The sequence below is a fragment of the Dipodomys spectabilis genome, unplaced genomic scaffold (assembly GCF_019054845.1).
Source record: "Dipodomys spectabilis isolate Male_0828 unplaced genomic scaffold, ASM1905484v1 ptg000287l, whole genome shotgun sequence".
Lineage (NCBI taxonomy): Eukaryota > Metazoa > Chordata > Mammalia > Rodentia > Heteromyidae > Dipodomys > Dipodomys spectabilis.
In genome coordinates, this window is record NW_024870964.1 from 4,860,530 (window position 1) to 4,873,740 (window position 13,211).

A 13,211-nucleotide genomic window follows, 5' to 3' on the forward strand; every position below is an offset into this window, starting at 1 on the left:
AGAACATTTTTATGTTTTTTATTGTAAAAGTACTGTACAGAGTGGTTACAGTTACATGAAAAAGGTAATGAATACATTTCCTATCAAGCATTGTTACCTTCTCCTTTGTTTTCCCCCACCATCCCTTCCTTCCCACCTCCACAAGTACACTGCCCTGCCCCCACCCCGCCTAAATTGTAAAGTTCGTTTTTCAACGTACTGTCTTGTGCATCACATTGGTGCAATGGGTCAAACTGTATCCTTATTTAAGCATTTTGTTTTTTTCCTTTTCCATACCCAAATTAGAGAAGTGTATATACAAGATGGAGGTACACCAACATCAGATACAGTGAAAACAGGGGTTTAACTGTGGGGGATGCACATATAAAAAAATCACATCGTACATTATAAATACATTAGAAACAACAGAAACAAATAAAAAATCACTTGTGTCCCTATCTTGGGGTTCATTTACCTTAACATCATCTTATCTAGTCATACACGCATGCTTTTGACCTTTTCTCTTTTTTTAATTGTGAAAATACCATACAGAGGAGTTACAATTACCTGGAAAAGGTAATGAGTACATTTCTTATCAACTATTGTTGCCTCCTCCTTTTTTTCGCCTTACCATACCTTCTTTGTTTATCCCAGACATACATTAGTTATTGCAAATAAGGGATACCATAAGACCTATGCTTCTTTTTTTTATTGTGAAAGTAGCATACAGAGGGGTTACAATTACATGGGCAAGATAACGAGTACATTTCTTATTAAGCATTGTTGGCTCCTCTTTGCTTCCCCTTCCCATCCCTTCCCATAATCCCACACTTCCCCCACCCGGTCCTCCTCCCCCCAAAGTTGTAAAGTTCATTTTTTTACATAATGACTTGTACATCTAATTGTTGCAATGGGTCCACCTGTATCCCTAGTTAAACGAATTGTTTTTTTTCCCTTCCCCTCCGCAAATTATACCAACATCAAATGCAGTGAAACATGGGTTATACCTTGGGGGAGGGACATACAAAGCAACATAGAAATCTTCTTATAAATATGTTAGAAAAATTGCATGAAAGGAAAAAAACAAAAAACAAAAAAAAACATTTGAATACTTATCTTGGGGTTCATTCCCCTAACATCAACTTATCTGAACTTTTCTGCTTGTATCAGACACATACTAGTTATTGCAAATAAGGAAAGCATGGGATCTATGTTTCCTTGGGCCTGGCTTACTTCACTTCTTTGGGCCTGGCTTAATTTACTTAATATAATTTTTTCCAAGTCTTTCCATTTCCTAACAAACTGGGTGATGCCATTCTTTCTGATAGAGGCATAGAAATCCAGTATACACACACACACACACACACACACACACACACACACACAAATTTTCTTGATCCATTCGTTTAGTGTGGGGCATCGGGTTTGGTTATGTAGCTTAGCTATGGTAAATAATGCTGCAATGAACATAGTTTTGCTAGTAGTTTTAGTATGGTCTTGTTTGTGATCATTTGGGTGAATGCCCAAAATGAGATTGCTGGGTCTTAGGGGTTCTCTGTGTAGTCTTTTGAGGAACCTCCATACTACTTTCCAAAGCCTTTGAACAAGTTTAAACTCCCAACAACAATGCATTAAGGTTCCTTTCTGTCCACATCCCCTCCAGCATCTGTTCTTTTAAAAATCTGGAATGCTTCACGAACTTGCGTGTCATCCTCAGTAAGGGGCTATTCTTCTTTTTATTGTTCCAATGTTAGTGTATGTGCTACCAAATTGAGCACAGAACATTTTTTATATATAAAGTGTAATTGATTTTCTTAAACTAGACAATTCCACAAAAATTAAATTCAAAAGAATTGTCGTGAAATTTTAGAACAATGTATTTCTTACATAAGAACACTTTTAAGAATAAAGTCAAGATTGACATGTCAAAAACAAAATAATTCCAGTTATTTATTGTTCAACGGATGTGTAGGGGGAGGAATTCAATTATTCTGTACAAGGAACCTGTCATAATGAACACTATAGATAGTGTTAAGGTTTGTTAAAAGTTATAATGTTTTAAATATGTTTAATTGTGGGAATTTGCTCATATATGCCAAAATTAAGACTATTTAGCAGATTGTAAAACATTTCCATAAAGCATTTAAGATTCATGGTAGCAGTCATATACTACTAAGTATGTACATTTCAGAGTTTATAGAAACTTTACTAATGAGAAGTTGCAAAGTGTTTGTGTAAAGAAGCAGAGTGAAGATTTAAGATATTAACTTCACAGTTTCTGTCAAAATTTAAGGGCTTCCTTACTTTATATGTTAGTGAGGAACAAATTATGGTAGAAGCCATATACAAATGATGAGATGAACCATAAATAATAATCTTATTGGATAACTTTAAACGCTACTCATAGCCTATAAAATTCTTGTTGAACATCATAGACTTAGACAGTTTTAAATTTACAGCAATATAAGAAAATAATAAATCGAATATGTAGTACATTTCAAATACTGGAAACAGTGGTAAATGTTTTGTTTTTTATTTTATTAATCATTAATATTTATGTATTGGTTTTCCTTATTTGTAGCATTGTTTTCCTTGTTGTAATATAATACATCTATTTGTAAGCCATCATTAAGAAGTACTTTGAGAATGTTATTGAGATGGCCACATCGTTTTTTATAGGTATATGTGAATTTACAATGAGCAAAATTAGTAAGAAAAAAATATTGATTAAAATTTTATCAATTAGAATCTGAATCAGGAGTGTTGATAAATGTCCACACCTAAAAGCATAGCCCTAGGCTGAAGCACTAGTGTTACAATCTTGAGTACACAAAAGTGAGACTGTGTTTTGTTTTGTTTTTCTTTTGTTTTGTTGGTTGTGGGGCTTGAACTCTGGGTCCTGGTTACTGTTTCTCAGCTCTTCAGCTCAAGGCTAGTGCTACTACTTGAGTCACAGCACCTCTTCCATCTTTTTCTGCTTATGTGGTGCTGAGGAATCAAACCCAGGACCTCATGCATGCAAGGCAACACTCTACACTGAACCACCTTCCCAGGACCTGAGAGACTGTTATAAAAAAATCATCTAAATAACATTTACTTTCTGCTTTGGGTTATATAATGAAATAAAGAATATCTTTTTATGTTTTCTGAATGGTCATACTTCTAAATTTATATTAAATTCAGCCACTTTATCCTTTTCTTTTTTCTTTCTTTCTTCAATTATTTAATTTTTTATTGTGAAAATACTGTACAGAGGGGTTACAATTACATGGGCAAGATAATGAGTACATTTCTTATCAAGCATTGCAGCCTCCTCCTTTGTTTCCCATTCCTAACCCTTCCACTTTATCCTTCTCAAAGTCATGTAATATCTCTGAGAGTTTGCTTCTGTAAATATTGTTTTTGCATTGATAATTTATTCTGAGTCATTTTTATTTTTTTTTTATCAAAATCACTTTATATTTTATGGTTTTTATTGTTTTTTTAAGTGTGAAAATACCAGACAGAGGGGTTACAATTACATAGGCAAGGTAATGAGTACATTTCTTATCAAGCATTGTTGCCTACTCCTTACTATCCCTTCCCATCTCACCCCCTTTACAACCCATTCCCCCTCCCCTTTCCCCAACCCGAAGTTGTAAAATTCGTTTTTCTACATAATGTCTTGTATATCTCATTGGTGCAATGGGTCCACCTGTATCCATATTTAAAAAAAAAATTTCCCTTCCCCTCCACAAATTATACCAACCTCAAATACAGCGAAAACAGGGGTTATACCATGCGGGAGGGACATACAAAGTAACAAAGAAATCATCTTATGAATATGTTAGAAATAATTGCAGGAAAGAAGAAAATTTTGAATTATTATCTTGGGGTTCATTTCACCTAACATAAACTTATGTAACAATTTCTGCGTGTCTCAGACATACACTAGATATTGCAAATAAGGGAAAACATGTTTCTTTGGGCCTAGCTTACTTCACTTAATATGATTTTGTCCAAGGTTTCCATTTCCTAACAAATGGGGCAATATCATTCTTTCAGATACAGACATAGAATTCCATTGTGTATATATACATTTTCTTGATCCATTCATCTACTGAAGGGCATCTGGGTTGGTTCCATATCTTAGCTATGGTAATGCTGCAATAAATATATTTGTGCTGGTAGCTTTAGGATGGTCTTGTTTGTGATCATTTGGGTAAATGCCCAAAAGTGGGATTGCTGGATCATAGGGAAGCTCTATGTGGAGTCTTTTTAGGAACATCCATACTACTTTCTAAAGTGGTTGAACAAGTTTACACTCCCACTAACCATGCATTAAGGTTCCCTTTTGTCCACATGCCCTCCAGCATCTGTTGTTATTAAAGTTCTTGATTATAGCCATGCTAACTTGGGTGAGGTGATATCTCAATGTTGATTGATTTGCATTTCTTTTATGTCTAGGGAGGTTGAGCATTTCTGCGTGTGTTTTTGTTCACCCTCCTTTCCTCTTCAGAGAAGTTTCTCTTTATGTCTTAAGCCCACTTATTTATTGGGCAGTATTTTCTTTGAGTATTTGTGTTGGGGGATTTTGATTTCCAGGTCTCTTTTAGATATGAAACCTTTGTAGGTTGTATGGCTAGTGAAGATCATCTCGGATTCCCTGGGCTTTCTATTGATCCTGCTAGCTATGTCCTTTCCCATGAAGAAGCTCTGCAATTGCATGCAATCCCATTTGTCCAACCTTTCTTTCATTTGTTGTGTTTCTGGGTCTCTATTAAGAAAATTTCAGCCTGTGCCAAGGAGACCTATGGTTTCTCCTATTCCATCCTGTAATGTTTTCAGAATATCTGTTTTGACTCCGAGGTCTTTGATCCATTTGGAGTTGATCCTGGTACAGGGTGATATATAAGGATCTAGCCTTAATTTTCTACAAGTGATTAACCAATTTTGCCAGTGCCATTTACTAAACAGCCTGTCTTCCTTCGATTTTATATTTTTAGATCCTTTATCAAATATTAGATGATTATGGGTCTGTAGGTTCATTTCTGAGTTTTCAATTCTATTACATTGTTCCTGAGTTCTTTTCTTGTGCCAGTACAAAACTGTTTTAATTACTATGGCTTTGTAGTAGAGTTTGAAATCTGATATTGATATTCCTCCAACAATATTCTTTCTGTTAAGGATGACTTTTTGCAAATGGGGGTCTTTTGTTGTTCCATATGAATTTTTGGATTGCCTCTTCTCTTTCCTTGAAGAATGCGGTTGCAATATTGATAGGTATGGCATTGAACTTGTAGATAGCCTTGGGAAATATTGCCATTTCCACAATGTTCATCCTTCCTATTGAGGAGCATGGGAGGTTTTGATTTCCTTTTTCAGATTTTTAAAGTTTTCATCAGAGAAGTCCTTCACTTCTTTGGTTAAGTTAATTCCTAGGTATTTTATTTTTGTGGGGCTATTACAAATGGAAAAGCTTTCTTGATTTGAGCCATTCTTTTCTCATTGTTGGCATACAGAAAAGCCATTAATTTTTGAGGGTTAATTTTATACCCAGCTATTTTGCCAAAGTTTTGAATCAGCTTGAGTAATTTGGGAGTGGAGTCTGTGGGATTCTTTAAGGACAAGATCATGTCATCTGCAAAGAGGGAGAATTGTACTTCTTCTTTCCCTATTTGCATCCCTTTTATTTTGGCATATTGTGTTATTTCTGTAGCTAGGCATTCTAATATTAAATTGAAGAGAAGTTGAGAGAGTGAACATGCTTGTCCCATTCCTGAGTTAAGAGGAAATGGCTTTAGTTTTTCACCATTAATTATAATGCTGGCTGTAGGTTTTCCATATACAGCTTTTATTGTATTGAGGAATATTCCATGGATTCCTAATTTTTCCAGAACCTTCATCATAAAGGGGTGTTGGATCTGGTCCAATGTTTTTTCTGCATCTGTTGAGATAACCATGTGGTTTTAATTCTTGATCTTGTTGATGTGATAAATTATATTAATTGATTTGTGTATATTGAACCAGGTTTGCATCCCTGAAATGAATCCTGTATGATAGTGGTGTATGATTTTTTGGATGAATAGTTGAAGTCGATTGGCCAAAATTTTGTTGAAAAGCTTTGTATCAATGTTCATCAATGAAATGGGTCTATAGTTCTCTTTCTTTGATGATTCCCTGCCTGGTTTGGGCATGAAGATTATGATGGCTTCATTGAATGAGGTCGGTAGTGAACTTTCTCTTTCAATTTCATTGAAGAGTTGGAGGAGTACTGGGTGTGAGAGCTCTGTTTTGAAGCTCTTGTACAATTCTGCTGTAAATCCATCTGGTCCTGGGATTTTCTTAGATGGGAGGACTTTTATTGCTGTGTCTTGATATTGGCCCCTTAAGATGTTTTAACTCATCTTGGTTTAGTATTTGCATGTTGATAATTGCTAACAAAAGGTCCATTTCTGCCAAGTTTTCAAACTTATTAGCATAAAGGTTTGAAAATATTCCTTTTTAATGTTCAGAATCTTGGTTGTTTCTGTTTCGATGTTTCCATTCTCACATCTGAGTTTATTTACTTGGGTGTGTTCCTTCTTTTTCTGATAAGATTTGCTAATTGTCTGTCAATTTTGTTAATTTTTGCAAAGAACCAAATCTTTGTTTTGTTGATTCATTCTGTTTTTTGGTTTATTCTAATTTGTTTAATTCTGATTTAATGTTAATTATTTCTTTACATCTATTGAATTGGGGTTTATCTTACTGCTTTTTGTCTAGGTGGTTCAGATGTCTCATTAAATTGTTGGTTTCAGATCTCTCTATTTTGTTGGTTTAGGAACTCAGAGCTATAAATTTGCCTCTGAGTACTGCCTTTGCAGTGTCCCAGAGGAGCTGGTAATTTGTGTGTTCATTTTTGTTGAATATCATGGACATTTGAATTTCCTTTCTAATCTCTTCCCTGAACCCCTGTTTATTTAACAGTGTGTTGTTCAGCCCCCATGTGACACAAGACTTTTTTTTGGTGGCTTTTGGTGTTGAGTTCTAATTTTATTCCCTTGTGGTCTGAGAAAATGCAAGGTGTAACTTGGGCAAGTTTGCTTTGTGACCTAAAATGTGATCTCTTTTGGAAAATGTTCCATGTGCTGGAGAGTAAAACATGTATTCTGATGCTACTGGGTGAAATATTCATTCAATAGATGTCTGTTAAATCTATTTGCTCTATGCAGTTGTTTAGATCTGTGGTTTCTCTGTTAATTTTTTGCCGATTTGATCTATATAGTGGGCATAGTGTTGTGTTAAAATCCTCAACACTTAATATCTTTGGATCTATGTGAGATCTGAGGGAAAATAGTGTCTCTTGGATAAATTTGGGCACTCCATTGTTTGGCGATTCCATATTTAGAATTGTAATATCCTTCTGAAGTAGAGAACCCAGAAGTCATATGTAGCGACCTTCTTTATCTCTTTACACTAATTTTAATTTGAAGCATATTTTATCTGAAATTATTATTGCAACTTCTTCCTGTTTATGGCAGCTGTTTGCTTGGTAGATTTTATTCCAGCCTTTCATTATCAAAATGTGTTTGTTTTTATGGGCAGGGTGTGACTCCCGAAAGCAGGAGATAGAGTTATCCTGCTTTTTAATTCAACTAGACAGAGTATTTCGCTAAATTGGAGCTTTAAGTCCGTTAATGTTGAGAGGTAGGACTGAGAGGTGTTTGGTAGCTCCTGCCATGCTATCCATCTCCTTGGGGGTTGTGGAAACTTGGTTCTTCCTATGGTTCTTGGATTCTCAGTTTGGGTGGTTTCTTACCCTTTATTGTGGTCTTGTTGGTTTTCTGTTTGTAGGTCCTCTTTAAGTATTTTTTACAGGGCTGGTTTGGTAGAGATATATTTTTCAGTTTTTCTTTGCAATGGAAGGTTTTTATTTGACCTTCGGTTATGAAGGATAGTTTAGCTGGGTACAGTATTCTTGGTTGAAACTTGTTTGTCTTTAAGGCATGGCATACAGCCTTCCAGGCTGTTCTTGCTTTAATTATCTCTGCTGAAAAATATAAGGTGATTCTAATTGGTTTTCCTTTATAGGTGATTGATCTTTTCTCCTTGACATCTTTTGGAAATTATTGTTGGTCTGAATTGATCCTGTGTGGATTAGAATGTGCAATGGGAAGTGCTGTTCTGGTCTGGTCTATGTGGGGTTCTACAAGCATCTTGTATCTGAATAGGCCTATCTTTTTGTATGTTTGGGAAGTTCTCTGCTAGGATTCTATTAAACAAATTTCCTAGACATTTAACTTCTATGTCTAGGTGTTCCTCTACACCAATTGTCCTCAGAATAGGCCTTCTGATTGTGTTTTCCAAATGTTGAATAGATCTATCATGTTTCTTGGATTTGTCTTGGAGAGTTGTATGTTCTTTCTCTATAATACCTAGGCTATCTTCAATCCCTGAGATTTGATCTTCTGCATGGTCTAACCTACTGTTAAGTCCTTCTACTTGGTTTTTTATTTCTTTTCCTTCTAATTGGTCGGCTTTGATGGCTTCAAATTCTTTGTTGGAGCTTTGTTTTAGATCTTGTATGAACTTCTTTACTTCTTTAATTTGGTGTTCTCAAATCACTTAGTTGATTGGTTATGGTTTACTTGGACTTCCTTTCCTCCTGTCGGGCTCCATTCAGCATTCCCTTTGTGGTCTTTCTGAATTCTTTCAGCTGTTTATAGATTCCATGAATGCCTCTATTGATCTTTGTTTATTCTCATACCGCTTTCACAATTCCTGTGTTACTCTTTGATTAGCTTCCTGTAGTTCTCTTTGACTTTTCTTAGCCTGCTCACGCAATTCCTGTCTCTCTTTGTCTGTTCTCTGCCTGCTCACGCAATTCCTTTCTTTCTCTTTGACTCTTCTCAGCCTGTTCACCCAATTCCTTTATTTCTCTTTGTTCTCAACCTGTTCACGCAATTACTGTATCAATCTTTGAGTAGTTTCCTCACAGTCACGAGATTCCTATATTAATGTTTGGTTTGCCTCCTCTCTCTCTCCCTATCACATTCAAACTGAGTCCTTTTCTAGCTTTCATTCTTTTCATTCACCAGGTTTACCAGTAATGTTTGTAGTGCTTTGTGGGAACTCTCCTCTGGATTATTCATTAACTGCTGTGTCACTGGATTATCATAAATGAGAGTTGAGATAACAACACTTGCCATTTTTCTCGTGTTTTCCGGCTTGTTCTGCACACTTGATATGAAAGTGAGACCAATTTTTTGCTAAAACACTATTTTAAGGCAAGAATCATCCAAAGTCCTGTAGTTGCACAGTCAAAATGGCTGCAGATACAACCTAGTTCAACAGATGCCATCTATTCACCATCAAACAACTATGCATTAATGGGCTAAGAACACAAAGACGAATTTTTCAAATCAGAAATTATTATGTTTAGGGAGAAATGTGGAGAAAAATAGGAGTAGAAGTATGTGGAGAGGTTAAAGTAAATTTAACCAAGTCCTAATATCAGAGAGGGAAAGGGATTGGACAGAATGATAGGAGAGAAATTAAAAAGAAGAAAATCAAAAATGTAAAAATAAAAATTTAAATTTAAAAAGTGAAACACTTAAAAATTATGTAACTTTAAAGAAATGATATTGAGAGAAGAAAAGGATAGGATGACAGGAGGGGGATGATAGAAAGAAGACATGAAAAACTAAAAAATAAAAATTCTTAAACGTATTTACTTGAAAATTATGTGGTACAAAGATATAATACTTCTATTAAAAAGTTAAGCCTGGGGCCGGGGATTTAGCCCAGTGGAAGGGCGCCGGCCTGACGCATGCAAGGCCCTGGGTTCAGTCCTCAGCCCTGGGAAAATAAAAGACAAAAAAAGTTAAGCCTAAAAGTTTGTAAATTAAGTAATACATTTCTGGATTAATTATGTACACAATGAGGGATAAGTTCTAACAATCGTTGATGGGTATTTATCTGGGGATGAGGCAAAGCAGCAATTAAGTCACGCAAAAGAAAAAGAAAAACAAAAAAATGAAAAGAATGAAAAAATTAAAAAAATTTTAAAAGGACCAAAAAGTCAATAGTGATTTTTTTTTAAAATAAGCAAACACACACACACACACACACACACACACACACACACACACACATCTAAAATAAAAATTAGGAGAAGAAGAAAAAAAAAGATTAACAAAATTTTTTTTAAAAAATGGTACCAAAAAGAGTTCTTTAATTTTTTTTTGGTGAGGAGGTGAGGAATGGGAAGATCCTGTATCTCCCCTCTGTCTGTAACCAGTCTCTTCGTGGAGTCAGTGGTCTGCTTGTGGTGTTTGGTTTTCCTGTGGCTTGACTGATTTCTTACATCAGTTTGTTTGAGCAGTCAATAAAATGCTCTGCTTTATCTAGGATTTTTTGATCCTCCTTCAGGCAGTTCAGTGGGAGGGAGATCTGCTTTGAGTATCACAAAAGAGAAAGATGACTGTTTCCTCTAGTTTGGAGATGTTGTGATGAGGCTAAGTTCTGGGTAGGGTTGAGGCGTTTCAGCAAACTGTAGCTTTTCTCTGAGGGGCTAGCTCCTGAGACACTCCCAGACCCCAGCCTGGAGCCATTCGCAAGGTTTGTTTACTGAATTTCAATTGATTGCCTAGGCTGCTGTAGGTAGGGGCAGCCTCTGGTTCTGTTAACCCAGTGAAGATAGTCACTCCTCTGGGGGGCAGAAATCTCTCTGCTTGGCCTAGGTGACTTTCTCCTGGGTGGATCTGAGCCTGGAAGCTCAAGTCAGATTCCTATGACCTGCTAAATGACTCTTTTGTTTTCTTCCAAGACCCTGAGTTGGAGCTAGTTGCTCAGCCTGGCCTTTCTCAGTATCAAAAATGATGTCTGGTGGAGGGGAGGGGCAGCCTTCCCTCCTCTGCTCCATGAGAAGGAGTGAGGATGTCAGGATTGTACTCAGACAGGAGTCTTTGTTCCTGGGTATCTCTGGTCTGTGATCTGCAGGATAAATTTATCTGCTCCTTGTCAGTTCTTGTTGGTGTTGAGTAGAATCCGCTCACCCACTGCATATGATGCCTTTGTCCTGGACTCTCTGTTTTAGATATGGTGGTTATGGGTGCCGCAGCCGCTGCCCCAACCGTGGCTACTGGCAAGTGCTCAGATCTGTCTTCTTGCCTGGATCTTCCCTCTCTAGCCAAACTCTGTGTACAGTGATGGCACACTTGGTGTGATTATCTAGGCTAGTACTGTTCACTGGAACACTAAAACTGCTTTGTATGTGAGAGCTTGTTTAGCCTCCAGGTTCTCCTCTACCATTTCCTCCGACCTCCATGAAACTCTTTATATTTTATGTTGATTGGTTATTATACAACAAATACCTTCAAATGTACATGTAGTATCTAAAGATAGCCATGTGAATATTCTCATACAGCTCTTATTTATCTGTTATGCACTTTCAGTATTATTATATTTCTCTCTCTCTTATGCTCTCTCTCATTCCCTCACTTTCTCTTTCATGCTTCATGTCTGCTACTTAGAATTTCTGGTGGTCTACTATTATCCTTCAGGATCCACTGGTTTGTGGGAACATGGTAATACAATCAGTTACCCTTGCCTTATTTAAGAGTTACAACTGTGATGTGTTATTATTATTTGCCATTCTAAATAGTAAAACAACAGATCTAGGAATTCCTTTTCACTTTTATTATTATTATAAATTTTATCTCCCTAGGAATCATTGGGATGGATAAGATACTTTTAAGCTGTGACCTAAAAGTACTTTTTCTTTTACAAACAACCTTTTACTTTGAGTATCAGTGAGTAACTACATGTAATGAAACAAAACTATCCTATGGAAAGTAGACTGAAGTTGTTCACAGGGATGAAAAACAAGATAATGGGGAAGTGAGTACATCATAGAGCACAGATCATCAGAGCAGTTTATCATGTATGCTTGTGAGAATGACAATGTGTTAGGAACTATAGATTAAATCACTGAACACTTTATATATATATGCAAATATATTTATATATTTATATTTGTTTATATATGCATATATGTATGTGCCCTTATATATGTACACATGTATGTTACTATCCTCACAAATATACACATACATATACTCAGGTATACATGTAAACATGGAGAAAGACACATAGTTACAGTCAACACAAATTTCACTAGTTGTTGAATATGACTTAGACGGAATGCTTGGAACCAAATATGTTGAAGATGCATTTGTCTCTAAGAGTTCTTTTACCATTCCTCTTACCTCTTAAAACTGGTACATTTTAACACATGAGATTCGACTTGCAAAATGCAGTACAAGTGATAGCAAGTCATTTGGAAATCTCAGTAACTAAAGGTCATATGGTGTCTCCCTGCTCCCGATGGAATGCTTGCTCTTGTAGACACTCTCAACAACCAAAGTAGCAGAAGAATATCCTATCAGAGTATATACTATCAGTGGGGGGTTGGAGGGAGGATTTGGGTGATGTGAAAGGAAGGGATGCTAGGGGAAAAACAAAGGATTGGGTAACAATGCTCAATAAGAAATGTACACATTACCTTCCCTATGTAACTGTAACCCCTGTGTACAGTGTCTTTACAATAAAAATATATATTAAAAAAGATACAAGGAAAACTTCTGTACTTATGTGAAGTTGTATTTATCACTCAATATCAGTAAGGTATTGGTTTTAGGACCACAGGTATATTAAAATTTTGGATCCTCAAACATTTTACTTGAACACAGTATATTATTTACATTAGAATGTGTCCACAACCTAGTTCAGTGTAATTGCTATGAAACGTTTCACTACATTTTATGTTTGAAGTGGAAAATAAAAGTATATGCACTATCAACAGAAACAATTTTTTTCAATTTGTTTTGTCTTTTTGCCTGCATTTTGTGGATGGAATTGGGAGAAAAATTTTGAAAAGCTCAAATTTCATCACCAAGAGCTGTCTGCAAAATATAAAAGGATCTAATACAGCATATTGAATAATATGGAACTCTAAGGAGAAGTACTTGAATTGAGACATTATCAGAAAATCTAACCACGCAAGGACTTTTAGAAGTGCTGCTGCTAGATTTCTAATGGAGAGCTTTCATAACCCTTTGTGAAAAACAAGTCAGAACCTCATTGAAGTGTAGATTGTTTTCCCTCACCTTTCTCTCAAGCTCAGTCATTATCAATCAACATATAGCTAATCTTGAATAATCCTCTAATAACAAAATGTTAATGGAATGTTCATATGCAGAAAACCTGGG

General features: G+C 35.9%; 1 non-coding gene across 1 annotated transcript; it reads right to left on the bottom strand.

The window, feature by feature from the left end:
• Positions 1–1,655: 1,655 nt before the first annotated feature.
• Positions 1,656–1,757, bottom strand: LOC122126672. The gene has a single exon (XR_006150997.1). It is a non-coding gene; the product is annotated as a U6 spliceosomal RNA (small nuclear RNA).
• Positions 1,758–13,211: the final 11,454 nt, after the last annotated feature.